This window comes from Bufo gargarizans, chromosome 3 (assembly GCF_014858855.1).
Source record: "Bufo gargarizans isolate SCDJY-AF-19 chromosome 3, ASM1485885v1, whole genome shotgun sequence".
Classification (NCBI taxonomy): Eukaryota; Metazoa; Chordata; class Amphibia; order Anura; family Bufonidae; genus Bufo; species Bufo gargarizans.
This window is the reverse complement of record NC_058082.1, coordinates 411,374,652-411,401,990: the sequence shown is the minus strand read 5'-3', so window position 1 is coordinate 411,401,990 and position 27,339 is coordinate 411,374,652.

Below are 27,339 nucleotides of genomic sequence, written 5' to 3'. Positions count from 1 at the left end.
CGTCATCATCAGAGACATGCTGAGGTGGTATTCCCATGTCCTCATCATCAGGAAACATAAGTGGTTGTGCGTCAGTGCATTCTATGTCTTTCACCGCTGGGGAAGGGCTAGGTGGATGCCCTTGGGAAACCCTGCCAGCGGAGTCTTCAAACAGCATAAGAGACTGCTGCATAACTTGAGGCTGAGACAGTTTCCCTGGTATGCATGGGGGTGATGTGACAGACTGATGGGGTTGGTTTTCAGGCGCCATCTGTGCGCTTTCTGCAGAAGACTGGGTGGGAGATAATGTGAACGTGCTGGATCCACTGTCGGCCACCCAATTGACTAATGCCTGTACCTGCTCAGGCCTTACCATCCTTAGAACGGCATTGGGCCCCACCATATATCGCTGTAAATTCTGGCGGCTACTGGGACCTGAGGTAGTTGGTACACTAGGACGTGTGGATGTGGCAGAACGGCCACGTCCTCTCCCAGCACCAGAGGGTCCACTAACACCACCACGACCATGTCCACGTCCGCGTCCCTTACTAGATGTTTTTCTCATTGTTATGGTTCACCACAACAACAAATATATTATTTGGCCCAATGTATTGTATTCAAATTCAGCGGGATATAAATTTGAGGCCTAGTATTTAGGCGCTGGGTGACCGGTATGGATTTAGTGACAGAATTAGACTTGGAAATGCACAGAAGCGTGTGTGTGTGAAGTTATTCTGAATGACCCAATGTGCACCTTGAATATTATATACCCTTTTAGGGATAGATTTCAAATAGCTCTGATATAGCAGAAACCACTAAATTATGAAATTGTTAAATTGGGAATTGTATTTAAACCCAGAACAAAAAATGTGCTTTGACGGACACTAAATAACTTTCCCAGCCACAACAGGACAGCGTTAACGAGAGATTTAGCAGGATATAAATTTGAGGCCTAGTATTTAGGCGCTGGGTGACAGGTATGGGTTTAGTGACAGAATTAGACTTGGAAATACACAGTAGCGGGTGTGTGTGAAGTTATTCTGAATGACCCAATGTGCACCTTGAATATTATATACCCTTTTAGGGATAGATTTCAAATAGCTCTGATATAGCAGAAACCACTAAATTATGAAATTGTTAAATTGGGAATTGTATTTAAACCCAGAACAAAAAATGTGCTTTGACGGACACTAAATAACTTTCCCAGCCACAACAGGACAGCGTTAACGAGAGATTTAGCAGGATATAAATTTGAGGCCTAGTATTTAGGCGCTGGGTGACAGGTATGGGTTTAGTGACAGAATTAGACTTGGAAATACACAGTAGCGGGTGTGTGTGAAGTTATTCTGAATGACCCAATGTGCACCTTGAATATTATATACCCTTTTAGGGATAGATTTCAAATAGCTCTGATATAGCAGAAACCACTAAATATGAAATTGCTAAATTGGGAATTGTATTTCAACCCAGAACAAAAAATGTGCTTTGACGGACACTAAATAACTTTCCCAGCCACAACAGGACAGCGTTAACGAGAGATTTAGCAGGATATAAATTTGAGGCCTAGTATTTAGGCGCTGGGTGACAGGTATGGGTTTAGTGACAGAATTAGACTTGGAAATACACAGTAGCGGGTGTGTGTGAAGTTATTCTGAATGACCCAATGTGCACCTTGAATATTATATACCCTTTTAGGGATAGATTTCAAATAGCTCTGATATAGCAGAAACCACTAAATTATGAAATTGTTAAATTGGGAATTGTATTTAAACCCAGAACAAAAAATGTGCTTTGACGGACACTAAATAACTTTCCCAGCCACAACAGGACAGCGTTAACGAGAGATTTAGCAGGATATAAATTTGAGGCCTAGTATTTAGGCGCTGGGTGACAGGTATGGGTTTAGTGACAGAATTAGACTTCGAAATACACAGTAGCGGGTGTGTGTGAAGTTATTCTGAATGACCCAATGTGCACCTTGAATATTATATACCCTTTTAGGGATAGATTTCAAATAGCTCTGATATAGCAGAAACCACTAAATTATGAAATTGCTAAATTGGGAATTGTATTTCAACCCAGAACAAAAAATGTGCTTTGACGGACACTAAATAACTTTCCCAGCCACAACAGGACAGCGTTAACGAGAGATTTAGCAGGATATAAATTTGAGGCCTAGTATTTAGGCGCTGGGTGACAGGTATGGGTTTAGTGACAGAATTAGACTTAGAAATACACAGTAGCGGGTGTGTGTGAAGTTATTCTGAATGACCCAATGTGCACCTTGAATATTATATACCCTTTTAGGGATAGATTTCAAATAGCTCTGATATAGCAGAAACCACTAAATTATGAAATTGCTAAATTGGGAATTGTATTTCAACCCAGAACAAAAAATGTGCTTTGACGGACACTAAATAACTTTCCCAGCCACAACAGGACAGCGGTAACGAGAGATTTAGCAGGATATAAATTTGAGGCCTAGTATTTAGGCGCTGGGTGACAGGTATGGGTTTAGTGACAGAATTAGACTTGGAAATACACAGTAGCGGGTGTGTGTGAAGTTATTCTGAATGACCCAATGTGCACCTTGAATATTATATACCCTTTTAGGGATAGATTTCAAATAGCTCTGATATAGCAGAAACCACTAAATTATGAAATTGTTAAATTGGGAATTGTATTTAAACCCAGAACAAAAAATGTGCTTTGACGGACACTAAATAACTTTCCCAGCCACAACAGGACAGTGTTAACGAGAGATTTAGCAGGATATAAATTTGAGGCCTAGTATTTAGGCGCTGGGTGACAGGTATGGGTTTAGTGACAGAATTAGACTTAGAAATACACAGTAGCGGGTGTGTGTGAAGTTATTCTGAATGACCCAATGTGCACCTTGAATATTATATACCCTTTTAGGGATAGATTTCAAATAGCTCTGATATAGCAGAAACCACTAAATTATGAAATTGCTAAATTGGGAATTGTATTTCAACCCAGAACAAAAAATGTGCTTTGACGGACACTAAATAACTTTCCCAGCCACAACAGGACAGCGGTAACGAGAGATTTAGCAGAATATAAATTTGAGGCCTAGTATTTAGGCGCTGGGTGACAGGTATGGGTTTAGTGACAGAATTAGACTTGGAAATACACAGTAGCGGGTGTGTGTGAAGTTATTCTGAATGACCCAATGTGCACCTTGAATATTATATACCCTTTTAGGGATAGATTTCAAATAGCTCTGATATAGCAGGAACCACTAAATTATGAAATTGCTAAATTGGGAATTGTACTTCAACCCAGAACAAAAAATGTGCTTTGACGGACACTAAATAACTTTCCCAGCCACAACAGGACAGCGGTAACGAGAGATTTAGCGGGATATAAATTTGAGGCCTAGTATTTAGGCGCTGGGTGACCGGTATGGATTTAGTGACAGAATTAGACTGGGATATGGCCAAAAAATAACCACACTATTGCTGGTTAAATGCACTTGGTGACGGGCGCAGCTTGCCCCTGATTTAGTATATGGCCAAAAAATGAACAGACTATTGCTGGTTAAATGCACTTGGTGTCACAGCTTGACGCACCACACTACTGAGGGTTAAATGCACTTGGTGACGGGCGCAGCTTGCCCCTGATGTAGTATATGGCCAAAAAATGAACAGACTATTGCTGGTTAAATGCACTTGGTGTGACAGCTTCACCCTGATGTAGGCTTTAGCCAAAAAACAACCACACCATTGAGGGTTAAATGCACTTGGTCGCAGCTTGGATGCACTTGGTCGCAGCACCGCACAAGACACAAAATGGCCGCCGATCACCCCAGAAAAAAGTGACTGACAAACGGTCTGGGCAGCCTAAAAACAGTGAGTGAGCATTTGAATTTCAGCAGCTCAATGATGCACAGCTGCAGATCGATCGATTAATCAAGTGAAGTCCTTTGGAGGAGTTAATCTGCCTAATCTCGCCCTACTGTCGCATCCGCAACCTCTCCCTACGCTAATCAGAGCAGAGTGACGGGCGGCGCTATGTGACTCCAGCTTAAATAGAGGCTGGGTCACATGGTGCTCTGGCCAATCACAGCCATGCCAATAGTAGGCATGGCTGTGACGGCCTCTTGGGGCAAGTAGTATGACGCTTGTTGATTGGCTGCTTTGCAGCCTTTCAAAAAGCGCCAAGAAAGCGTCACAAAAGCGCCAAGAAAGCGACGAACACCGAACCCGAACCCGGACTTTTACGAAAATGTCCGGGTTCGGGTCCGTGTCACGGACACCCCAAAATTCGGTACGAACCCGAACTATACAGTTCGAGTTCGCTCATCCCTAGTATTGACTTTATTCATCGTCTTTAGGAAGTTTTATCATATTAGGAAATGCACTCTGAAGCACAAGCACTTTATATAGAGTATATTTCCAACCAAGCCTCCTTAACTGGAGTCTCATTATCTGAGTTTTATTTTTGTTTTCCGTTTTTATATTGTATTGTATTCTGATGTTTATTAAATGTTTTTATTCATACTAATGATATTCGTTCCATATGCCCGTATGTGAGTGCTCGGATTATGTTGCATTTAAATATTTAAATTTATGTATCACCAAGACATACACCACATTAATAATAGTCTACTGAATAGTATTGCATAGTATAGCACTATAGTACAATAGTATAGTATTGTAAGTACTGTAAGTATACTGTATAGTAAGATATTCTGTATAGTAATATACTATACAGGAATCTTACCCAAATACACTTATATATATACAACACAGACCAAAAGTTTGGACACACCTTCTCATTCAAAGAGTTTTCTTTATTTTCATGACTATGAAAATTGTAGATTCACACTGAAGGCAAATAACATGGGGATAGGCGCTAAAACAAAATAATAATATCTTTATTAATTGTCTGATTAAGAAATAAGGGGTATCAACCGTCAGTATAATGTGCAAAACTGACTTTAACAATTGTGAAAACACTGATATATACCAAATAGCACCACCATCTGGATTGCCAGTGTAGTCTCACAAGCTACTAGCATAAGGGGCTCATTCAACCACAGGGTTCAAGATGTGTATCCCAGGGTGAAAGGTATCAAGGGGATGTATTGGTATGGGAATTTCACCAAACACCACTCCAAAACAGTGAGAGCCAGCGCGCAGACTCTCACTGCACTAATAATCACAGGTGCTGGACTATGGCAGAGCAATAGCATTCACTCCAGGTGGATTAAAGGAGCAATGGTTGCCCTGACATGTCCCTTATTTGCAACAGCTCAACGCTGCGTTTCCATGCATTGGGAATGCATTTCATCAGGAGCTATGTGCACCAGGTTAATACTAGAGCCCAGAGCCTCAGTGTTGTTTTAATAACCAAGGTAATGGACAAACAAACAGTCAGTGATAGAGATCCCTGCCTAGCACCGTTTTCCTCTAGTGTGAGGTACGGAGCTTTACAAACAGTCACTATCCTGCCTGAGCTAGCAACCTCTAGGCTGAGGTGCTGCGTGCTAGTGTGCATGTAATCCGGCACTGTGGTGGCCGCAAAGCGGCCCACAGAACACCGAGCTTTACAGGGTGAAACCCCGCCCTGTTAGACACGCCTCCGTCAATCAGCCAATCCGGCCAGGAGGCACGGCACAAGGCAAACTAAAGGCTGAAGGGTGGAGGAACAAGGTGAGTCACAGGGAAAGCGCAGCAAGCGCCACATAAACAAAGCAAGGAATTTACAAAGCGGCTTTATATATTTATCGCAGCATGGACATCTTTATTATAATATACAGTGAAGGAGAGTCACTCCAAGAGAAGTGTGTAAAAACGGACAGACACATAGATTCATGCTCGTCATGTTCTTGACCTTCACAGGGGGGATACATCTTCGGTCAAATTTCAAGTGATCGACTCTGTGAAGCCGTCACCAAGGGGCGGTGATTATGATCGCATATTGTTGCAAAAAGAGCCGAGATGGATTTTTTCTCTGAATACCATCAAACCATCCGGCCTCAATGATGCGATCTCATACGTCCCGTTCATCTAGTGACCAGGCTGATTTCTTTGTGTTACTGTACAATGCACTATGAGAAGTGGATTCATGTGTGTGATCATTGATAGTGACTGTTTGTAAAGCTCCTTACCTCACACTAGAGGAAAACGGTGCTAGGCAGGGATCTCTATCACTGACTGTTTGTTTGTCCATTACCTCGGTTATTAAAACAACACTGAGGCTCTGGGCTCTAGTATTAACCTGGTGCACATAGCTCCTGATGAAATGCATTCCCAATGCATGGAAACGCAGCGTTGAGCTGTTGCAAATAAGGGACATGTCAGGGCAACCATTGCTCCTTTAATCCACCTGGAGTGAATGCTATTGCTCTGCCATAGTCCAGCACCTGTGATTATTAGTGCAGTGAGAGTCTGCGCGCTGGCTCTCACTGTTTTGGAGTGGTGTTTGGTGAAATTCCCATACCAATACATCCCCTTGATACCTTTCACCCTGGGATACACATCTTGAACCCTGTGGTTGAATGAGCCCCTTATGCTAGTAGCTTGTGAGACTACACTGGCAATCCAGATGGTGGTGCTATTTGGTATATATCAGTGTTTTCACAATTGTTAAAGTCAGTTTTGCACATTATACTGACGGTTGATACCCCTTATTTCTTAATCAGACAATTAATAAAGACATTATTATTTTGTTTTAGCGCCTATCCCCATGTTATTTGCTCTATTGTATTTATAGGCGTATATTCAATATATCATTTCAATTTATTCCATTCACACTGAAGGCATCAAAACTATGAATTAACACATGTGGAATTATATACATAACAAAAAAGTGTGAAACAACTGAAAATATGTCATATTCTAGGTTCTTCAAAGTAGCCACCTTTTGCTTTGATTACTGTTTTGCACACTCTTGGCATTCTCTTGATGAGCTTCAAGAGGTAGTCACCTGAAATGGTCTTCCAACAGTCTTGAAGGCGTTCCCAGAGATGCTTAGCACTTGTTGGCCCTTTTGCCTTCACTCTGCAGTCCAGCTCACCCCAAACCATCTCGATTGGGTTCAGGTCCGGTGACTGTGGAGGCCAGGTCATCTGGCACAGCACCCCATCACTCTCCTTCATGGTCAAATAGCCGTTACACAGCCTGGAGGTGTGTTTCGGGTCATTGTCCTGTTGAAAAATAAATGATGGTCCAAGTAAACGCAAACCGGATGGAATAGCATGCCGCTGCAAGATGCTGTGGTAGCCATGCTGGTTCAGTATGCCTTCAATTTTGAATAAATCCCCAACAGTGTCACCAGAAAAGCACCCCCACACCATCACACCTCCTCCTCCATGCTTCACGGTGGGAACCAGGCATGTAGAGTCCGCCCGTTCAGCTTTTCTGCGTCGCACAAAGACACGGTGGTTGTAACCAAAGATCTCAAATTTGGACTCATCAGACCAAAGCACAGATTTCCACTGGTCTAATGTCCATTCCTTGTGTTCTTTAGCCCAAACAAGTCTTTTCTGCTTGTTGCCTGTCCTTAGCAGTGGTTTCCTAGCAGATATTCTACCATGAAGGCCTGATTCACACAGTCTCCTCTTAACAGTTGTTCTAGAGATGTGTCTGCTGCTAGAACTCTGTGTGGCATTGACCTGGTCTCTAATCTGAGCTGCTGTTAACCTGCGATTTCTGAGGCTGGTGACTCGGATGAACTTATCCTCCGCAGCAGAGGTGACTCTTGGTCTTCCTTTCCTGGGGCGGTCCGCATGTGAGCCAGTTTCTTTGTAGCGCTTGATGGTTTTTGTGACTGCACAAACTTTCAAAGTTTTCCCAATTTTTCAGACTGACTGACCTTCATTTCTTAAAGTAACGATGGCCACTCGTTTTTGTTTACTTAGCTGCTTTTTTCTTGCCATAATACAAATTCTAACAGTCTATTCAGTAGGACTATCAGCTGTGTATACACCTGACTATTCCACAAGGCAACTGATGGTCCCAACCCCATTTATAAGGAAAGAAATCCCACTTATTAAACCTAACAGGGCACACCTGTGAAGTGAAAACCATTTCAGGTGACTACGTCTTGAAGCTCAACAAGAGAATGCCAAGAGTGTGCAAAGCAGTAATCAAAGCAAAAGGTGGCTACTTTGAAGAACCTAGAATATTACATATTTTCAGTTGTTTCACACTTTTTTTGTTATGTATATAATTCCACATGTGTTAATTCCTAGTTTTGATGCCTTCAGTGTGAATCTACAATTTTCATAGTCATGAAAATAAAGAAAACTCTTTGAATGAGAAGGTGTGTCCATACTTTTGGTCTGTACTGTATATATATATATATATATATATATACTTGTGTAGATTGTTTTCTAGATCACTGTACACAGACTAAATGTTTTCACCTATATCTTAAAATTTCTAAACTTTATTCTACATATTTATACATATATACATAACATGTTTTCCACAATATAATGTCCTTTAACCACCTCCCGACCGCCTAACGCGCCGATGCGTCCGGGAGGTGGTTGATTTACTCCTCCTGGACGCATCGGCGCGTCATCTCGCGAAACCCGAGAATTCCTGTGAACGCGCGCACGCAGGCGCGCGCGCTCACAGGAACAGAAGGTAAGCGAGTGGATCTCCAGCCTGCCAGCGGCGATCGCTCGCTGGCAGGCTGGAGATGTGATTTTTTTTAACCGCTAACAGGTATATTAGACGCTGTTTTGATAACAGCGTCTAATATACCTACTACCTGGTCCTCTGGTGGTCCCTTTTGTTAGGATCGACCACCAGAGGACACAGGTAGGTCAGTAAAGTCGCACCAAACACCACACTACACTACACCCCCCCCCGTCACTTATTAACCCCTTATAAACCCCTGATCACCCCATATAAACTCCCTGATCACCCCCCTGTCATTGATCATCCCCCTGTCAGGCTCCGTTCAGACGTCCGTATGATTTTTACAGATCCACAGATACATGGATCGGATCCGCAAAACACATACGGACGTCTGAATGGAGCCTTACAGGGGGGTGATCAATGACAGGCGGGTGATCACCCATATAGATTCCCTGATCACCCCCTGTCATTGATCACCCCCCTGTCATTGATCACCCCCCTGTAAGGCTCCATTCAGACGTCCGTATGATTTTTACGGATCCATGGATACATGGATCGGATCCGCAAAACACATGCGGACGTCTGAATGGAGCCTTACAGGGGGGTGATCATCCCATATACACTCCCTGATCACCCCCCTGTCATTGATCACCCCCCTGTCATTGATCATCCCCCTGTAAGGCTCCATTCAGACGTCCGCATGTGTTTTGCGGATCCGATCCATGTATCCATGGATCCGTAAAAATCATACGGACGTCTGAATGGAGCCTTACAGGGGGGTGATCAATGACAGGGGGGTGATCACCCATATACACTCCCTGATCACCCCCTGTCATTGATCACCCCCCTGTAAGGCTCCATTCAGACGTCCGCATGTGTTTTGCGGATCCGATCCATGTATCAATGGATCCATAAAACACATGCGGACGTCTGAATGGAGCCTTACAGGGGGGTGATCAATGACAGGGGGTGATCAGGGAGTGTATATGGGTGATCACCCTCCTGTCATTGATCACCCCCCTGTAAGGCTCCATTCAGACGTCCGCATGTGTTTTGCGGATCCGATCCATGTATCCATGGATCCGTAAAAATCATACGGACGTCTGAATGGAGCCTTACAGGGGGGTGATCAATGACAGGAGGGTGATCACCCATATACACTCCCTGATCACCCCCTGTCATTGATCACCCCCCTGTAAGGCTCCATTCAGACGTCCGCATGTGTTTTGCAGATCCGATCCATGTATCCATGGATCCATAAAAATCATACGGACGTCTGAATGGAGCCTTACCAGGGGGGTGATCAATGACAGGGGGTGATCACCCATATACACTCCCTGATCACCCCCTGTCATTGATCACCCCCCTGTAAGGCTCCATTCAGACGTCCGCATGTGTTTTGCGGATCCGATCCATGTATCCATGGATCCGTAAAAATCATACGGACGTCTGAATGGAGCCTTACCAGGGGGGTGATCAATGACAGAGGGGTGATCAGGGAGTCTATATGGGTGATCACCCCCCTGTCATTGATCACCCCCCTGTCATTGATCAACCCCCCTGTAAGGCTCCATTCAGACATTTTTTTGGCCCAAGTTAGCGGAAATATATATTTTTTTTGTTTGTTTTTTCTTACAAAGTCTCATATTCCACTAACTTGTGTCAAAAAATAAAATCTCACATGAACTCACCATACCCCTCACGGAATCCAAATGCGTAAACATTTTTAGACATTTATATTCCAGACTTCTTCTCACGCTTTAGGGCCCCTAAAAAGCCAGGGCAGTATAAATACCCCACATGTGACCCCATTTCGGTAAGAAGACACCCCAAGGTATTCCGTGAGGGACATATTGAGTCCATGAAAGATTGAAATTTTTGTCCTAAGTTAGCGGAAAGTGAGACTTTGTGAGAAAAAAAACAAAAAAAAATCAATTTCCGCTAACTTATGCAAAAAAAATAAAAATTCTATGAACTCGCCATGCCCCTCACGGAATACCTTGGGGTGTCTTCTTTCCAAAGTGGGGTCACATGTGGGGTATAATACAAATTCTAACAGTCTATTCAGTAGGACTATCAGCTGTGTATACACCTGACTATTCCACAAGGCAACTGATGGTCCCAACCCCATTTATAAGGAAAGAAATCCCACTTATTAAACCTAACAGGGCACACCTGTGAAGTGAAAACCATTTCAGGTGACTACGTCTTGAAGCTCAACAAGAGAATGCCAAGAGTGTGCAAAGCAGTAATCAAAGCAAAAGGTGGCTACTTTGAAGAACCTAGAATATTACATATTTTCAGTTGTTTCACACTTTTTTTGTTATGTATATAATTCCACATGTGTTAATTCCTAGTTTTGATGCCTTCAGTGTGAATCTACAATTTTCATAGTCATGAAAATAAAGAAAACTCTTTGAATGAGAAGGTGTGTCCATACTTTTGGTCTGTACTGTATATATATATATATATATATATATATATATATATATATACTTGTGTAGATTGTTTTCTAGATCACTGTACACAGACTAAATGTTTTCACCTATATCTTAAAATTTCTAAACTTTATTCTACATATTTATACATATATACATAACATGTTTTCCACAATATAATGTCCTTTAAGCACACTATAGTAAACACAATACAGATGGAGTTATGTGCCATGAAACATGTAATGATATTTTTGTGGTACATCATAATAAAGCCAAGTACAACTTTATTTATGATGATGATGGGAAAGCATGCATACATGTTTTGCGACATTTAAAAAAATGTGTATGGATGAGGTATTAGAATATATTTCACATTATGTGTTGGAAACAATATATGTAAGCAAAATATGTAAGCTTTCAACCCACGTTAAAGGGTTCTCATTATCTTGAGAGTCCCTAACTACAAAATACAAAAGCTAACTAAAATATATCCATCCAGGTAAAAGAAAATGACTGGCAAAAAAAAGGCCATAAGTTGAGTTCTACTGCTGAAAAGGGAAAGAACCGATAGGGGACATAAAATAATCAGAAAATAATTCCTGCACTCAGTCCAGCAGGTCAAGATCTTCCGAGTTGGAAAGTGTCTATTCCTAATGGCGAGCTGTGTCTATTCCTAATGGCGAGCTGTATACGGCCAGCTGTATGGATAAAAGAAAAACCTGCCATTTACTAGAAAAATACCAAAGGCGCACTCCACAAACCTTCTGGCCCTACTTAATCTATAATTAAAATTGCCCCTCTTTGCATACAAACCTCGCCTAGGAATGGGACGCATGAGGTTTGTAGAAAGGGCAAAATCCTCATCCCCTACAACCACATAAGGCGCTGGCGGGCCACAGGAGCCAAGAAGGTTTGCTGGCTGTGGTACGTCCAGTTGGTTGGACTGAAGGCACTGACATATTCTGGAAGCTCTAAAGATGCGAGCATCTGCAGTACTTCCATAGGACCCAATATCTACAAATATAAACCTGTCATTTGTTTCAGCCAAGGCCATCAAAACTACAGAGAAAAACTGTTTATAATTATAGTATCGGGACCCTGAGTTCAGTGGCTTCTTAACCCGTATGTGCTTCCCGTCAAGCGCACCAATACAATTTTGGAATTGAGCCCTCTCCTGGAAGCTCTGGGCTATATCAAGCCACTGCTGCCTGGTTGGATGTGACAGCACAGAAGCTTTGAGTCTCAACCAAATGGTGGCACATGTAGCCCGTACCACGCCAGCAATTGTGGAGGTCCCTAGTCTAAATTCAAAAGAAGAAGAAAACGAATTGCCAGTCACCAGATATCTGAAATGAAAATAAAATAAAAAATAATACACAAAAAAATCACGTTTTTAATTCAGAACATTACTTTACACTACAGTAATTAATGGCAATGTGTCTAGCAAGTTGAAATAACATTAGGCCATACACCAAGATTTTGACTGAATACTTTACATTGATATATAGAGATGGCCTTGCGGTTCGCCCGGCGTACGTTTCACATCATCACAAGTACATTTCTGTCACGTGAATGCCTAATTTTTTGGGGCCTGTACTGGCTTACAGTAAAATTTGTATCCAGAAACCGCCTAATCTACCTCCAGCCACATCATCACAAGATCTTTTCTGTCAGATAAATGACTAATTTTTGGGGCCTGTACTGGCCGACAGTAAAATTTGTATCCAGTGACCACCTAATGTACCTCTAGCCACATCATAACAAGTTATTTTCTGACAGGTGAATGTATAATTTTCAGGGCCTGTACTGGCCGACAGAAAAATTTGTATCCAGTGACTGCCTAATGTACCTCTAGCAACATCATCACAAGTTATTTTCTGTAAGGTGAATGCCTAATTTTTGGGGCCTGAACTGGCCTACAGTAAAATTTCTATTCAGTGACTGCCTAATGTACATCCAGCCACATCATCACAAGTTCTTTTCTGTCAGGTTAAATGCCTAATTTTTGGGGCCTGTACTGGCCTACATAAAAATTTGTATTCAGTGACCGCCTAATGTACCTCCAGCCACATCATCACAAGTTATTTTCTGTCAGGTAAATGACAAATTTTTGGGGCCTGTACTCCCGTGGCCTACAATAAAATTTGCATCCAGTGACCGCCTACTGTACCTCCAGCCACATGAAGAGGGCATTGGCTATTTGCTCGGTCCTCCCCAATTACCTAACCCCATACCCCGAGCCCCTCCCCCCAAACCCCAAAGAAATAAACACACCACACCACTGCTTGGATTTAATCGGCCACAGCAGCCGTTTATTTAAATACATACAAATTAAATAACATAAGTTAACCAATGACGAGGGAGGTCCTAGAAGCCCCAATAACTTAATAACACTGGAACACCTACGTCACCATCTTACCCCCAGCCGTTGAACCCAGCTCGGAGGCAGCAACTGATGGCCACGTAATTAGTTCCTACCAGCTCCTCAATGAGAGTCCAGCCCCTCCCGCGGGGCCCTCCCATCCTCAGGTACCACCATATTCCTCCACTTCAAGGACCTCCCCCGCCTCCACGACTGCTACGACACAGAAAACAACAAACATCAACACCTCCCCTACCCCCACCTCCAACAGGGCAGGGTGGGTGGGCGTTTCGCTCCCCTGGCCGCACTGAACACTGCTCCGCCCACTTCCTCCTTCCCTGCTCCTGCCGCGCCCCCCGCTGCCTCGGCAACTCGCGCCTCCGCTGGATACCGCCCCCCGCACCTCTTAACCCTTACCTCACCTTCCCTCGCCGCCACGCCTCTTCATGCGCGTCCTCCCCCACCGCTGCGCTCCTGTCCGGCCTGACTTGAAGAGGGCATTGGCTATTTGCTCGGTCCTCCCCAATTACCTAACCCCATACCCCGAGCCCCTCCCCCCAAACCCCAAAGAAATAAACACACCACACCACTGCTTGGATTTAATCGGCCACAGCAGCCGTTTATTTAAATACATACAAATTAAATAACATAAGTTAACCAATGACGAGGGAGGTCCTAGAAGCCCCAATAACTTAATAACACTGGAACACCTACGTCACCATCTTACCCCCAGCCGTTGAACCCAGCTCGGAGGCAGCAACTGATGGCCACGTAATTAGTTCCTACCAGCTCCTCAATGAGAGTCCAGCCCCTCCCGCGGGGCCCTCCCATCCTCAGGTACCACCATATTCCTCCACTTCAAGGACCTCCCCCGCCTCCAACAACGCGCAGCTTGACCACCTCAACCCTGCGCGTCCCCCCACATACGTAACGCTATTTCCACACCACTCTGGAGCCCCAGAGACCACAGATCCGTCCCCACCGCATTCAGGTGCACGCCATCAGCCCTCCAAAATGCACCCTCCCCTTTCTCCAGCACCTCATGCCGCACCACCACCCCGCCATTACGCGCCATAAACCGGCCCACCGCCCTATTCACCTTGATCCGCGCCTTATTAAGCCTCTCCACCGACCTCGCCTCCCTCCAAACCTTCCGCGGAACAATGTCAGACCAGACCGTGATCACCCCCGGAAACAAAGCCCAAATCCTGAGCAAGTCGAACTTAATATCACGAACCAATTCCCTAAAAGGCCGCTTACCCAAGTCATTCCCCCCCACGTGCAAAACCAACACGTCCGGGGGACGGTCCAACCGCACAAAATGATGCACCTCCCTCATCACCCCGCCCCACAACATACCTCTCACCCCTAACCACCGGACCGTAGCCAACTCCGGACTGAAACCCAACTGTCGCCCACTCGGCCGCACATCCGCTCTGATCGCACCCCAAAACACATAAGAGTGCCCCAAAATCCACACCAACGCCGCCGCCGTCCGACCTGTAAACACAAAAGAACATAATTAACACCAAACCACCACCCCAATCCCATTACAACAAAGCAGGCCGCACATAAGATTTAAAACGCACCGACTCCCACCGCCCAATCCTCCTAATCACTTCTTCACTGGCGCCCAGCCTAGCGGCCTCAGTCGCCGCACCAATCCGGAACGAATGCCCAGAATAATCCTTGACCGGCACCCTCAACGCCCTCAAACACCTCCGAAAGACCGCCAGAAATTGAAACCTAGACAAAAAGGAACCATCCTCATGCCTAAGGAAAGGAACACCGTCCCTCACCAGGCCCGCCCCATAAGACCGCACACACCGAACTGGGCACATAATACACCCCGGAACCGAAAACAACATGAAACGACGCCCCCTGCCCTCCTGATCCGTTTTCGACCTGCGAATCCGAACGGACAACCTGTCCCCCAACAACTCGATATCCTCACTCCTCAGCCCCCCCGCTCGATGAACACTGTCACACACCAACTCCCCCAAGCGAAAGGCGCCAAAAAACGCTAACGCAAACGCAGCCCTAAACAGCCCCAACTCCCACCCGGAACTGCAAATCCCACTCAACTGGTCACCCATCCGCCCCAACAACTCAAAAGACACCGGCCTACGACAATCCGGCCCCCTGCCCGCGCCCCTCCGCCAACCCTTCAAAACCTGCCGTACCAAAAATTCCTTCGTCAAATCCCGCAGCCCACGCAGCCGGAAACCGAACGCGACCCCTGCAATAAAATGGTTCACCTTCGACACCGACCACCCCTCGCCCTTCAGCTGTCCCAACAATATCAACAACCGCACATCCCCATCCCCGCCCCCAGCCCCCCAAGCCCCGTTCCAAGACTCCCAGATCGCCCACGCCTTACCATATTCCCTCCACGTACCCGGACTCAACGAATCCCTCAACATCCCCATCACCTCTCCTCCAAGATCCCCCACAGCCACGACGGACACTCCAGACCCACCGCCTCCGCTTCTGGCGCTAGAAGCCGGAACCGCTCCCACTGTGAACGAGAAAGAGAATCCGCCACTGAGTTAGACACACCAGCCACATGCTCCGCCACCACCCACACATTAATAGATAAGCAGCGCAACACAAAAAACTGCAACAGCCGCACCACCGGCGGAGAAGATGCGGACAAACTGTTGATAGCCTGAACCACCCCCAGATTGTCGCAATGAAAGCGCACCTTCCTGTTCCCCAATCTCTCCCCCCACAACACCACTGCCATCACAATGGGAAAAAGCTCCAACAAAGCCACATTCCTCACCCACCCCCGACTGACCCACGAGTCCGGCCACACGCCTGCGCACCATTGACCCTGGCAATAAGCCCCAAAACCCACCCCCCCCGACGCGTCAGTATATAACTCCAACTCCACACTATCACACAATTCCTCCATGACCAACGACCTACCATTGTACTGACCTAAAAACTCCGCCCACACCCTCAAATCCCCTTTCAACTCCTTACGCAACCCGATAAAATGATGCGGCGCTGACACCCCTGCCGTAGCCGCGGCCAACCGTCTACAAAAAATCCTACCCATTGGCATAATTTGACAAGCAAAGTTCAATTTGCCCAACAATGACTGCAACGCCCGCAACCTAATCTTCTCCCCTCCTACGGCCCTGTCAATCTCCTGACGCAAATCCACCAACTTATCCTGGGGAAGTCTGCACTCCATCCGCTCCGTGTCTATAACAATCCCCAAAAAACACAATTCCGTCACCGGACCAACTGTCTTCTCCCGCGCCAACGGTACCCCAAAACGCGCAAAAACTGACTGCACCGTGTGCAGCAACAAAGAACACACCCGTGAATTCGCCGCCCCCAAACACAAAAAATCATCCAAGTAATGGATAACAGATGAACAACCGGAAACCTCCACCACCACCCATTCCAGAAATGAGCTAAAAGTCTCAAAATATGCACATGAGAGAGAGCACCCCATCGGCAAGCACCGATCCACAAAATACTCCCCATCCCAAAAACAGCCCAACAAACCCATGCTCTCCACGTGCACCGGCAGCAAACTAAATGCCGCCTCCACATCAACCTTAGCCATCAACGTCCCCCGCCCCAACCGCCTTACCCATCTCACAGCCGCATCAAAGGACGTATAGACCACCGAACAAAGTTCAGGAGCTATACCATCATTGACCGACGCCCCTTTCGGGTAAGACAAGTGATGAATGAGCCGAAACTTATTTGGCTCCTTCTTCGGCACCACTCCCAGCGGAGACACCCTCAACCCCGGGATCGGCGGTTCCTTGAATGGACCCGCCATCCGCCCCAACTCCACCTCCTTCCACAGCTTCTCCGTCACCACATCCGCATGATCAAGCGCGGACCTAAGATTCTTATGAACCATAGGCCCCGCCGTAACAACCGACGGAATCCGAAAACCAAAACTAAACCCATCCCCCAACAAAACAGCCGCAACCCGATCCGGGTACCTATCTAGGAACACCTGCATCTCTTCCAACCGCACCGGCATCCGTCCCCTTTCCAGCGCCATCCCCGCCCCTATTCCTGCCCCCTTTGAAGCAACGGTTGGCGCCATGTGCCCCCCCACACCCCGTGCACTCGTGCTTAAACTTGCACTTGGCCCCAAATCTGCAATTTCCTTCGTTAAATAGGAAACACAACCCCTTTGCCGACGCCGCTGCCAAGGCACCCGGGGAAGACCCCCCGGACTCCCCCCGAAAGGACTGCCCAGTCCTGGGAGCCGCCGTCACCCTCAACCACAACCCAATGTCCTTATGATCCCATCGGATATCGGGCCTAACCGCCTTCCGCTGCCGGAACTGCTCATCATACCGGAGCCAACCCATACCCCCATAAACCCTATACGCCTCCCCAATCGCGTCCTGGTAGCAAAACAGCGCCGAACAACAATCCGGCGACCGCTCCCCAATGACACTCGCCAATATGGCAAACGCCTGCAACCAATTAGCAAAAGTACGCGGGATCAACCGATGCCGCCGCTTATCCTCATCCTCCTTCTTACCCTCATCCTTCCTACCCCTATCCAGGTTAAACCGTTCCAACGGAAGCAGCGAGAATATCTCCACATACTCCCCCTTCCAAATCCTCTCCCTCACCTCCTGTTTCAAATGAGCCCCCAACGGCCCCTCAAAGCAGACGTACACCTCCCCTCGCGCTTTATCATCCAACCTCTGCACTTCCTCCTCTCCCCCCGCCTGCGTTTCCACTGACACCGACCCCCCCACAACCCCCGGCGACCCTGCCACGGACCCCGGTACCACCCCCCACCCCGGCAACGGAGACCCCGCACCCGCCCCCATACCCGATAACCAACCCGCCAGACCCCCCAACAACTGCCCCAAACCCCTACCAAACTCCCCCATGGACCCCCCCCCCCCAGCAACCGGGAAACCCTGCGCTAACATGGAGCCCCACGCAATCTCACCAGGCACCGCGGGCGCTGTGACTCCCGCTGCCGCAGATCCTGACTCCCGCCGACCGGACACTTCACCGTCCTGGATCCTGGACGTCGACGGCTGTTCATCCCGGACCACCTGCACGACCCTCTGCACAACACTGGACGGGCCCCGGGCGAAGACCTCGGCGCCCCCCACGGCAAGGGGATCCTCATCCGCGCTGCTCCCATCTTCTCTGGACCTGCGCCGGCATCCGTCACCACCCAGCGCAGCCCGAGGAACCACGACATCGTCCAGAAGCCGAGCGGACCGCCCGCTTAAGGAGGGACAGGGCCGGTCCGCCGTTCCCAGTCCGGAATCCACCAGCACCGCCGCAGGGAGCGGGGGAAGGGGCGTCCCGCTCCGCTCAGGGCCCCGCCGCGTGACGGGATCCTTCCACGGCGTGAGCGACTCGCAGTAGGCCGAGCGGCCTTAAATAAGTTTTTCAGAAACAGCACACCGATGTAGTTTGTAATTCAACCTTTATTTACCAGTGGTATATTCTCAAGTTATTTTATGACATTTATTGCTGTCTGCAACGTTTCGGGCCCATTTGGTGCCCTTTGTCAAGCTGGATGGCCGGTCTGTATTTCCATCCAGCTTGACAAAGGGCACCAAATGGGCCCGAAACGTTGCAGACAGCAATAAATGTCATAAAATAACTTGAGAATATACCACTGGTAAATAAAGGTTGAATTACAAACTACATCGGTGTGCTGTTTCTGAAAAACTTATTTAAAGCTACAATCTCACTCCGCGGGTGGAAGGAGGTAACAGGAGACGAGCACCCACAAAAGCCATTCAAATTAGACGTGTGCTGAGGTGTCATTACGACTAAGCAGTAGGCCGAGCGGCCGCTCTCCGCCGCGAAGGGTCCACAGAGGGGCTCCCTACTCGGCGCCGGGCCCGTGGGGTGACTTCAGGGCTTAGGCGCGCCGGCGGAACCCCACGCCGCGGCCGGGCAGCCCGAACTGTGGGGGAAATCTCAGGAGCAGGGGACACCAAACAGGCACCAACCTGCTCCTGCAGCCAGCCAGGCCCCCGCACCTCCGCCTCACGCCGCAACCGCTCCAGCATGGCATCCACTGATAGGACAGGCGCCGACATCTTGCCGTCCGTTTCGCTCCCCTGGCCGCACTGAACACTGCTCCGCCCACTTCCTCCTTCCCTGCTCCTGCCGCGCCCCCCGCTGCCTCGGCAACTCGCGCCTCCGCTGGATACCGCCCCCCGCACCTCTTAACCCTTACCTCACCTTCCCTCGCCGCCACGCCTCTTCATGCGCGTCCTCCCCCACCGCTGCGCTCCTGTCCGGCCTGACTTCATCACAAGTTCGTTTCTGTCAGGTGAATGCCTAATTTTTGGGGGCTGTACTGGCCGACAGTAAAATTTGCATCCAGCGACCTCCTAATCTACCTCCAGCCACATCATCACAAGACCTTTTCTGTCAGATGAATGCCTTATTTTTGGGGCCTGTACTGGCCGACAGTAACATTTTTATCCAGTTACCGCCTAATGTACCTCCAGCCACATCATCACAAGCTTTTTTCTGTCAGTTGAATGCCTAATCTTTGGGGCTTGTACTCCCGTGGCCTACAGTAAAATATGTATCCAGTGACCGCCTATTGTACCTTCAGCCACATCATCACAAGTTCTTTTCTGTCAGATGAGTGCCTAATTTTTGGGGCCTGTACTGGCCTACAGTAAAATTTGTATCCAGTGACCTCCTAATGTACCTCTAACCACATCATCATAAGTTTTTTTTTCTGTCAGGTGAATGTCTAATTTTTGGGGCCTGTACTGGCCTACAGTAAAAATTTTATCCAGTGACCGCCTAATGTACCTCCAGCCACATCATCACAATTTCTTTTCTGTCAGGTGAATGCCTAATCTTTGGGACCTGTACTGGCCTACAGTAAAATTTGTATCCAGTGACCGCCTAATGTACCTCCAGCCACATCATCACAAGCTTTTTTCTGTCAGTTGAATGCCTAATCTTTGGGGCTTGTACTCCCGTGGCCTACAGTAAAATATGTATCCAGTGACCGCCTATTGTACCTCCAGCCACATCATCACAAGTTCTTTTCTGTCAGGTGAGTGCCAAATTTTTGGGGCCTGTACTGGCCTACAGTAAAATTTGTATCCAGTGACCTCCTAATGTACCTCTAACCACATCATCATAAGTTTTTTTTTCTGTCAGGTGAATGCCTAATTTTTGGGGTCTGTACTGGCCTACAGTAAAATTTGTATTCAGTGACTGCCTAATTTACCTCTAGCCACATCATCACAATTTCTTTTCTGTCAGGTGAATGCCTAATCTTTGGGACCTGTACTGGCCTACAGTAAAATTTGTATCCAGTGACCGCCTAATGTACCTCCAGCCACATCATCACAAGTTCGTTTCTGTCAGGTAAATGCCTAATTTTGGGGCCTGTACTCCCGTGGCCTAAAATAAAAAAAATTCTAGGCTCCAGCAGGGCACATTTATGAGATTCTCCCTTTAAGACGCATAAAAATGGCCCCTGATTAAAATACATATTTATTGTTGGAATTTAAGCCAATGATCCCCCTCTGGTATGTCACTATCCATGTTGTGGGACTATTTGTGCACTTCTAGTAAGTATTTGGTGGCTGCAAATATGACTTGAAGGTTCTCCTGCCATTAAAGTCAATGTGGCCCGCCGCGACCGCATTTGCGAAAAGTCCCGGCTGATGTTTGTCCATCACTATTGTTATATACTTTAAAGTAAGAAAACCAGTTTAGTTACATCAACTTCCAGACCATTACCAGATACACAAAGGTGACATAGTCTCATCATTACAGCCAGGAATATAAAGATTAACCCCTGCGGAACCTGATTCTGGTGCGACTAATAAATTACTTGGTATAACACCAAGTGACTTTATACAAAGTAGCCAGCCCAAAAGCATACACACTTTCTTGCTTATAATGTACTATATACAATACATGTGTACTACTATTATGTACTTATACATAGAAGAGGAAAAGTTGTGATTACACAGGCCAAAGACTAAACTACTTTGTATTAGCAAACAGTGGGTCATTCATGTATGAGTCTGATAATATTGCCTTACCTTAACCCCTTTACTACTGAGCCACTTTTCACCTTAAATCACAGGCCAATTTTTATAAATTTGACATGTTTTACTTTATGTGGTAATAACTTGAAAACGCTTTTACTTATCCAGGCCATTCTGAGAATGTTTTCTCGGCACATATTGTACTTCATGACAATGGTAAAATTGAGTCAAAAAATTTCATTTTTATTTATAGAAAATACCAAATGTACAAAATATTTTCAAAAATTAGCAAATTTCCAAATTTCAATTTCTCTACTTTTATAATAGATATGCGCAGTGACGCACCAGACGCCGACACCGATACCACATGACAGCGGCAGCCAATGGTATGGGGAGGCGGAGGGTATAATCGGTTACCTAGGAGACGTGTCAACAGTCGGGAAACCGCACAGTACGTCTATTGATAAAGACGTCCATGGTAAGGCTATGACACAAAATCATAGCGAGATTAGACTGACATTTTTTGCAGGAATTTAGAAAACAGGGATGAGTAAAAGAGTATACTAAACCTAATGCCGAGTTTGTATGACACAATGAGATATCTCATAAAGACTCCTCCCATCACAATGAATGGGGTAACGCCGTTAATATGAGAAACAAGGATCACCACAATTTATACAAAGCACCCAAAATCTAGCCTTTCGTTCAGACCCAGGGGTGCAGACGTTTTGAGGCAGAAGATCCAACGGGTTTCGCGTTGGAGGAGACATTTGTCCCAATCACCCCCTCTAGTGGGAGGCTTTACGAGATCTATGCCCAGGAACTTCAAGGAGGCAATACCATTATGGGCAGTGTGTACATGTTTTGATAGTGGGGTATCCCGTTTATGTGAGATGTCCCCCAGATGTTCCCCTATCCGCCTCCTAAATTCTCAGATCGTCTTGCCTACATATTCAATCCCACATTCACATTGGATCCGGTATATGACCCCTCTAGATTTACAATTAATAAAATATGGGATTGAATATGTTTTGCCTGTCACGTGGCTTACAAATGACTTTGTCGTTTGTATGCGTTTGCATGCCACGCAATTTCCACATTTGTGACAACCCACAGTCTTGGATCGCAACCAGGTGGACTTTGTGCGATCTGGTGCATAGTGACTATGCACCAGTTTATCACGTAAATTGGGTCCCCTACGATAGGTGATTTGAGGTTGATCACCCAGCATATCTTTCAGGTCAGGGTCCATTTTTAGGACCTCCCAATGACGTTTTATGATGTTCTTAACTTGTTTGGACCCCCTGTCAAAATTAGTGATAATTCTGAAGATTTTCGTTTGTGGGGTGGATGGTTGGTTCGGAGTGAGCAAGGAAGATCTCGGTCGGGACAAGGCTGTCTGATAGGCCGATCTCAAGACATGATCAGGGTAGCCCCTAGATAAAAATCTCATCCTCAGGTCGGCTGCCTGATTGATGAAGTCATGCTTGTCTGAACAATTGCGTCTGAGTCGCAGATATTGGCCCCTAGGAATTCCTCTCCTGAGTGGGAGAGGGTGGTTGCTCTCCCATCTCAGGAGGGAATTAGTGGAGCTGGCCTTCCTATATATGGAGGTGTCCAGTTCCCCCTTATCATTCCTGGAGATCTTTATATCCAGGAATGGTAGAGTGGTGGGATGCGATTCGCAGGTAACATGCATACCTATCTGGTTCCGGTTAAGTTGCTGGACGAAGGCTTCGAAGCCCCCTTGGTCTCCATTCCAGAGAATAAAGATGTCGTCAATGTATCGCGCCCACAGACCAATTTCATAGGTGTCCAACGCTTCATCTTCCCTAAAGATGAGGGTCTCCTCCCACCAGCCCAGGAATAGATTCGCGTACGACGGGGCACAGGGACTCCCCATCGCCGTACCCCTGAGCTGGTGGTAGGTCCTCCCGTCTATTTTATAATAGATAGTAATAACTCCAAATATAGCTATTACTTTACATTTGCCAAATGTCTACTTCATGTTTGGATCATTTTGAAAATTTCATTTCATTTTTTTGGGACGTTAGAAGGCTTGGAACTTTAGAAGCAAATCTTTACATTTTTAAGAACATTTCAAAACACCTATTTTTTCAGGACCAGTTAAGTTATGAAGTCAATTTAAGGGGGCTTACATATTAGAAACCACCCATAAATCAATCCATTTTAGAAACTGCACCCCTCAAGCTATTCAAAACTGATTTTATAAACTTTGTTAACCCTTTAGGTGCCCCATGAGAATTAAATGAAAATGGGAATGAAATTAGAAAATTTCGTTTTTTTAGCAGATTTTAAATTTTAATCTATTTTTTCTGCAACACATCAAGTTAACAGCCAAACAAAACCCAAAATCTGTTACCCTGAATCTGGAGATACACCCTATGTGTGCTCAAAAACTGATGTATGGGCGCACAGCATGCTTTAGAGTGGAAGGAACACCATATGGCTTTTGGAGAGCGGATTTCGCTCCCAATTACCATTCCAGCTATGAAGACACACTGAGGTGGCCCTACAGTGGAAACCCCCCAAAAGTGACCCAATTCTGGAAACTACACCCCTCAAGGAATATTTCAAGGTGTGTAGTTAGCACTTTGAGCCATCAGGCGTTTCACAGAATTAGGAAACGCTTGCCTGCGAAAATTAAAAGTAAAAAAAAAATTCTGAAAAAGTTGCTTTACACCCACATTTTTCACTTTCACAAGGGGAAATAGGACATAATGCAATCCACATTTTGTTCCACATTTCCCCCTAAATACGTCAACACCCCATATGTGCTCAAAAAATTATGTATGGATGCATGGCAAGGTTCAAAATGGAAGTAGTGCTATAGGGCTTTTGGAGGACAGATTTTGCAGGATTGGCTTTTTGGAGCTATGTCACATATGAAGACACCCTGAGGAACCCCTAGAGTGGAAAGCCCCAAAAAGTGACCCCATTCTGGAAACTACACCCCTCAAGGAATATTTCAAGATGTGTAGTGAGAACTTTGTCCTGAAAGGGGATTTATGGAATTGGCTGCGAAAATGATTTTTTTTTTCCAGAAAAGGCAAAAATTCACCCCTTAATTTATTGCCCATTTTCTCCTGATTACATCAATACCCCATATGCGCTTGTACACTGCTACATGGGCGTCCCAGAGGGGTCAGAAGGAAAGGAGCACCAAATGGCTTCTGGAAGGCAGATTTCACTGGAATAATTGACAGACGCCATCTTGCAATTGAACACACCCTGAGGTACCCCTAGAGTGGAAACCCCTAAAAATTGACCCCATTCCATAAACTACACGCCTTAAGGAATATTTCAAGGTGTGTAGTGAGCACTTTGACCCTTTAGGCGTTTCACAGAATTAGGAAACGCTTGGCTGTGAAAATTAAAGATTTAAAAATTTTCCAGAAAAAGTTGCTTTACACCCAAATTTTTCACTTTCAAAAGGGGTAACAGGACAAAGTGCACCCCACATTTTGTTCCCCATTTCCCCCTGAATATGGCAACACCCCATATGTGCTAAAAAAAATGATATATGGGCGCACAGCAGGGCTCTAGATTCAAACAGCTAAATATGGATTTTGCTGACACCTGAATTGGCAGACAGTTTTTTAAGGTCCCATGCCGCATTAAAAAAATTCCTGAGGTCCCCAGAAATAAAAAAAAAACAACAACATGTGACTCCATTTCGGAAAGAGCACCCCCGTACAAACATTTTAAGTGGTGGAAAGGGTACTTTTCAGCAAACAGGTGTCTCACAGAAGGCAGAAATATTAGAGAAAGCATTTCAAAGCACACATTTGTAAAAATAAAAAAAATTACTAGCAGACCCCAATTTTTTACTTTCACAAGGGGTTAAAGGAGAAAATGCACCCAGTATATGTTTCCCATTTTCTCCCCTTTTGTACTTGTAGCCCGTTGTATTGGCACACAGCGAGTCTCTAGGCAAAGTGCAAAAACTGTTTTTTGCAGGCCTGAATAAACAGACATTTATTTTAGGTGCCATGTCGCATTAAATACATTTCCTGAGGTCCCTAGAAATGAAAAACCCCAAGAAGTGACCCCATTTCAGAAATAGCACCCCCATATGAACATTTTAAGTGGTGGAAAGGGCACTTTTTACCTAACAGGTGTTTCACAGAAATGAATATGTAGTGGTTGGTGAAAAGTGGGTATGTACCACTTGCAAATAGATACTGCTAACTGCATATTGCAAATTGCGACTAAATTCAGCAAGTAGAACTATTCGTTAGATCTCAGATATACCTCTCAGAGAGATCATAAAGTGCTAAAATAACTTGAAGTGACAGTACAGATACTCAAGAGAGAAATATATCCACCATTTTATGTTGAATGACAAGATTGAACAGTTGAACCACCATCTTATGCATACCCCCATTTTGTGATATCTTTTCAACACGTGTTATGTACAGGGGTTCCGTTGTTCCGTGATCCGTTTCCGTTTTTGTTTCCGTGCGTCTTCCTTGATTTTTGGAGAATCACCAGACATGAAGGAAAGTGAAAAAAAATCTAAGTCAAGTTTGCCTTTCAAATGATATTTAAAAAAAACGTAAGCGGATGCGTGGACACGGATGCGGATGACAATCTTGTGTGCCTCCGTGTTTTTTCACGGACCCATTGACTTGAATGGGTCCGCGAACCGTTGTCCGTGAAAAAAAATAGGACAGGTCCTATTTTTTTGACGGACTAGAAACACAGATCACGGACGCGGATGACAAACGGTGCATTATCCGAGTTTTCAACGGACCCATTCAGAGTCAATGGGTCCGCAGAAAATCACGGATAACGGAACAATGGACACGGAACACAACAACGGTCGTGTGCATGAGGCCTAAAAGTCAGATATATCAAAATTCTTCTAAAGCCACAGCGCAAAAGGCCCTTCATAGTGCTGCGCCTGCCACAATCATCTCTGCTGCATTTACTGGGGTCCAACCTTGGGGTCTAGCGTATGGCGATGTAGGGTGCTGAGAAAAAAATTGCTGGGCATATAAATTTGTTTGGGCTACCATCAAATTTATAAAATCCACAGAGAAAAAGATTTAAAAAAAATAAATTTCAGTGAAGCCCGCACAGTCTATCTCTGAATTCCTGAGTTGCCCACAAACTCAGGAATTTGGGGCTGATAATTCTCAGCGGGTGGGGTCCATGTGGGCTCACTCTAGGGGGCTGCCTCCTCTGCTACCCTGGGGCGCCTTCTAGAGGGTCCCTCATCAGCGGATGATTATGATGATGAGGGGGTAGAGGAGTAGAGGAAAGTGGCATCCTCTTCTCCCTCGCTGGCAGACTCAGTATCGGAGGCAAGGATGGCGTATGCCTCTTCAGCTGAGTACACTCATTGGGGTGAATGGGACATTTTTATTTTATTGGGGTGTAACGTGTGAAATGTGTAAAACTTTATTTAATGTGAGGGGTGTGTATGTAGTACAGTAGAATGCATGTCCATGAATCCTCTATAGCAGTAGTTTATTGGAAGTTCAGAATATTCTGGGCCTATTCTATGTCTGTATCTACCAGTGTAAAGAGTGCTGTTTACATGGGGCGGTATACTTCCTTTTATTTATTTATTTATTTATTTATTTATTTATTTATTTTTACCTGCCCATATATAGGACAACTTGATCCTGGATTTTAGGATAAATTGGAAGCTACCCTCCCATGTCATGCACACATTGCTAGTAGTTTCTGAAAACAGTTGTTATTTCTGCAAATGGTGCTGTTCACATGGGGCGGTATTCTTCCTCCTTTCATACCTGATTATATATATGACAATTTGATCCTGGGTATCTAGGATAAATTGAAGGCTACCCTCCCATGTTACGCACACATAGCCAGCAGGATCTGCAAACAGCTGATATTTCTGTAGATGGTGCTGTTCACATGGGGCTGTATTCTTCCTCCGTTTATACCAG